This window comes from Neophocaena asiaeorientalis, unplaced genomic scaffold (assembly GCF_003031525.2).
Source record: "Neophocaena asiaeorientalis asiaeorientalis breed wild unplaced genomic scaffold, Neophocaena_asiaeorientalis_V1.1 scaffold796, whole genome shotgun sequence".
In the NCBI taxonomy this organism is placed as follows: Eukaryota; Metazoa; Chordata; class Mammalia; order Artiodactyla; family Phocoenidae; genus Neophocaena; species Neophocaena asiaeorientalis.
The window spans coordinates 75,057-79,747 of NW_020171803.1; positions in this window are offsets into that span (position 1 = coordinate 75,057).

Below are 4,691 nucleotides of genomic sequence, written 5' to 3' on the forward strand. Positions count from 1 at the left end.
TCCCGGCTCCGCCCCCACCCCAAGGACTAAGTAGTATTCCATTGTATAGCTGTACAACATCTTCATTTTTCTGTCAATGGACACTTTGGTCGTTTCTCTGTCTTGGCTATTGTAAATAGCGATGCCCTGAAAATAGGGGTGCACGTGTCCTTTCTAACTATAATTTTCTCTGGATCTAAGCCCAGGAATGGGATTGCTGTGCACGGGCTTTCTCTAGTTGCAGTGAGCAGGGGCTACTCTTCATTGCGGTGCTCGGGCTTCTCATTGCGGTGGCTTCTCTTGTTGCAGAGCACAGGCTCTAGGATCGCGGGCTTCAGTAGTTGTGGCTGATGGGCGTAGTTGCTCTGCGGCATGTGGGATTTTCCCAGACCAGGGCTCGAATCCATGTCCCCTGCATTGGCAGGCAGATTCTTAACCATTGCACCACCAGGGAAGTCCTATGTTTTGGTTTTTAAGGAAACTCCATACTGTTCTCCACAGTGGCTGTACCAATTTGCATCCCCAACAGGGTAGGAGGTTTCCCTTTTCCCCATGCCCTATCCAGCATTTATTCTTTGTAGATTTTTGTTGGCAATGGCCATTCTGACCAGTGTGAGGTGATACCTCATTGTAGTTTTGATTTGCACTTCTTTAATAATTAGTGATGTTGGGTGTCTTTCCCTGTGCTTATTTTTTTATACACTGTGTGTAAAATTTACCTCTTGCAATTGGCTTCTTGGAAGTCAGCCCTGTTTTGAATTCTTTTCCGATGATTTACCCCAGGGCATTTCTTGAGGGCAGGTGATATTGAGAGCCCTGCAGGCCTTGTGAAGATCAAGTGCCCATCAGTGCCGGTTTTAAAGTTGTTGTTACGGGAAATGGCCACAAGATGGCAGCATGTCTTCAAGCCCAACTCTGGTTACTTGGCAACCAGAGCCTGAGGGAAAGTCCTGTTCCTGAGTTGTCAGTTAGAATGGAATATGCCTGAAGAAACATCCAAGGCTTTTGTCTCATGACTTCTTCCCCATTCCCCTTTATCCCCGAGACAAATCCCAACTCCTGAAACACCATTCTGCTGAGGATGCCATAATCCATAGATGGAGCAACACTGAGGAAGGAGGCTGGAGGTGGGAACCCCACCACCGGGAGACATGGAGCCCAGGAAACTTTTCAAAGCTCTTCCAGCCCCGAGGCTCCACCATCCTTTGGGTGCACTAGGCTTATTTTCGCTGTAGGAGGGCCCAGCTGGATCTGGAGATTGTGGCTCATGCAGAGGGGAACAGGCACTCCAGGGGCTCACTGGCTGGCACATCCTCCCCAGCTCCCTCAGCCCCATGGCAGTCCAGCTTTGGGACACAAGCCTGCTAAGGCTCCAGGGATGTGACACCAGCCTATGTCACCAAGGACTGAGGGGAATAGAGTCAGCATTTCTTTTTTTCTTTCTTTCTTTTTTTTTTTATGTTCATTTTGAATTGGAGTATACAGGTAATTTGCAATGTTGTGGGTTTTTTTTAAGGTGTACAGTGACTTGATTCACTTATACATAGACATATATGTGTTCTTTTTTGGCTTCTTTTCCCATATTGCTTATTAGAGTGTTGAGTAGGGTTCCTTGTGCTATACAGTGGGCCCTCATTGATTATTTTATAAATAATAGTGTGCATATGTTAATCTCAACCTGCCAGTTTCTCCCTGCCCCCCATCTTTCCCGTTTCATAACCCTAAATTTCCTATGTCTGTGAGGTTGTCTCTGTTTTGTGAAGTAGTTCATTTCTATCCATTTTTAGATTCTACCTAGAACTGATATCAAATACTTGTCTTTCCCTGTCTCACTTACTTCATTTAGTATGATCATCTCTACTTCCTTCTCTGTGGCTGGAAATGGCAGGATTTCATGCTTTTTATGGCTGAATAATATGCCATTGTGTTTATGTACCACATCTTATTTATCCATTAGGACATCCATCTGTCCTTTTTATTTATCCAGAAGGACATCCATCTGTCCTTCTACCCTTAGGTTGCTTTTGTGTCTTGGCTATTGTACCCAGTGCTGCCATGATCGTGGTGGTGCAGGTGTCTTTTAAAGTTTTGGTGTTCTCCAAATCTATGTTCAGGGGTGGTTTCGATGTGTCAGGTGGTACTTCTATGTTTAGTTTATTAAAGAACCTCCATACTGTTCTCCATATGTAGATGTACCACATATGGAGATGTATATCCATATGTGGATGTACCAATTTACATTCCCACCAACAGTACAAGAGGGTTCCCTTCTCTCCACGCTCTCTCCAGCATCTATTGTAGATTTTTTGATGATGGCCATTTTGACCAGTGTGAGGTGATACCTCATTGGATTTTGATTTGCCTTTCTCTAATAATTACTGATGCTGAGCTTTTTTTTTTTTCATGTAGGCCATCTGTATGTCTTCTTTGGAGTAATGTCCATTTAGATCTTCGGCCCATTTTTTTATTGGGTTGTTTGTTTTTTTGATATTGAGTTACTTGAGCTGTTTGTATGTTTCAGACATGGAGTCCTTGTGGGTATCTTCATTTGTGAATATTTTTTCCCATTCTGAGGTTTGTCATTTTTCGTTTATGATTTCCTTTGCTGTGCAAACGTTTTCAAGGTTAATTAGGTCCCATTTGTTTATTTTTGGTTTTCTTTCATTATTCTAAGAGGTGTATCATGAAAGAACTTGCTGCGATTTATGTCAAAGCATGTTCTACCTATATTTTCCTCAAGAGTTTTTTTAATTTATTTTTTAGAAGCTGTTGGGGGTAAGAGTTTATTAATTAATTTATTTATTTTTGCTGTGTTGGGTCTTCGTTTCCGTGTGAGGGCTTTCTCCAGTTGCGGCAAGCGGGGGCCACTCTTCATCGTGGTGCGTGGGCCTCTCATTATTGTGGCCTCTCTTGTTGCGTAGCACAGACTCCAGACGTGCAGGCTCAGTAGTTGTGGCTCACGGGCCTAGTTGCTCCATGGCATGTGGGATCCTCCCAGACCAGGGCTCGAACCCATGTCCCCTGCATTAGCAGGCAGACTCCCAGCCACTGCGCCACCAGGGAAGCCCTCCTCAAGAGTTTTAAAGTATCCGTACTTACATTTAGATCTTTAACCTATTTTGGAGTTTATTTTTGTGTATGCTGTTAGGGAGTATTCTAATTTCATTCTCTTTTTAATTGTTTAAGGAACCTCCACACTGTCTGCCACAGTGGCTTTTACCAATTCACATACATTCCCAGCATCACTGTAGGAGGGTTCCCTTTTCTCCACACCCTTTCCAGCATTTCTTGTTTGTAGGTTTTTTTTGACAATGGCCATTCTGACTGGCATGAGGTGATACCTCATTGTAGTTTTTATTTCCACTTCTCTAATATTTAGCAACATTGAAAATTTTTCATGTGATTTTTTTTAAACAGTGTGAGTAAAAGTTACCTCTTGCAATTGGCTTCTTGAACATCTGTGCTGTTTTGAACTCTTTTTCAATGACCTACCCCAGGACATTTCTTGAAGGCAGGTGCTTTTTACTTACAGCCCCACAGGCCTTGTGAATATTAAGTGCCCATCAGCACAGGTTTTAAAGTTGGTGTTATGGGATAATGGCCACAAGTGGAAGTATTTCTTCAGGCCCAACATTTCTCTTTTTTTTGGTAATTTAATTTTTATTTTATATTGGAGTAGAGTTGATTTCCAATGTTGTGTTTGTCTTAAATGTACATAACCTTGATTCAGTTATACACAGATGTATATATATTCTTTTTCAGGTTCTTTTCCCAAATAGGTTATTACAGTGTTTTCAGTAGAGTTCCTTGAGCTATTCGGTAGGTCTTTTTGATTATCTCTTTGATATATATTAGTGTGTATCTGTTACTCCCAACCTCCTAATTTATCCCTTTCCCTATCTTTCCTTTTTGATAATTAGAAGTTGGTTTTCTAAGTCTGTGAGTCTGTATCTGTTTTGTAAATTAGTTCATTTGTAGGAATGTATAGATTCCACCTGTAAGTGACATCTTAGGATATTTTTCTTTCTCTTTCTGACTTAACTTACTATGATCATCTCTAGTCCACAGGTGACTGCAAATGGCCTTATTTCATTTTTTTAATGGCTGAGTCATATTCCATGTGTACATGTGTCACTTCTTTATCCATTCATCTGTCGATGAACATGTTGTTTGCTTCCATGTCTTGAATATTGTAAATAGTGCCGCAGTGCACACTTGGGTGCACGTGTCTTTTTGAATTCTGGTTCTCTCCACATATACTTTTAGGGGGTAGCACTGCCAGATCATATGGTAGATCCAATTTTACCTTTTAAAGGCACTTCCACAATGTTCCCTATAGTATCTGTTACCATTGACATCCCACCAACACCACAAAAGGATTTCCTTTTCTCCATGCCCTCTCCACCATTTATTCATTGTCGATATTTGATGATGGCCTTTCAGACCGGTTCAAGGTAATTCCTTGTTGTAGTTTTGATTTGCATGTCTCTGTAAATTGCTATGTTGAGCATGTTTTTATGGGCTGTTTTTCTTCATAAACAGTGTGAATAGAATTTACCTAATGAAATCACCTTCTTGAAAGTCTGCCCTATTTTCAATAACTTTTGAACACTTACCCTGGGACATTTTTTGAGGACAGGGGTCATTTAGAGTGAAGCAGTCCTTGTGAATATTAAGTGCCCACAAGCAATCATTTTGAGGTTGCATTTGTG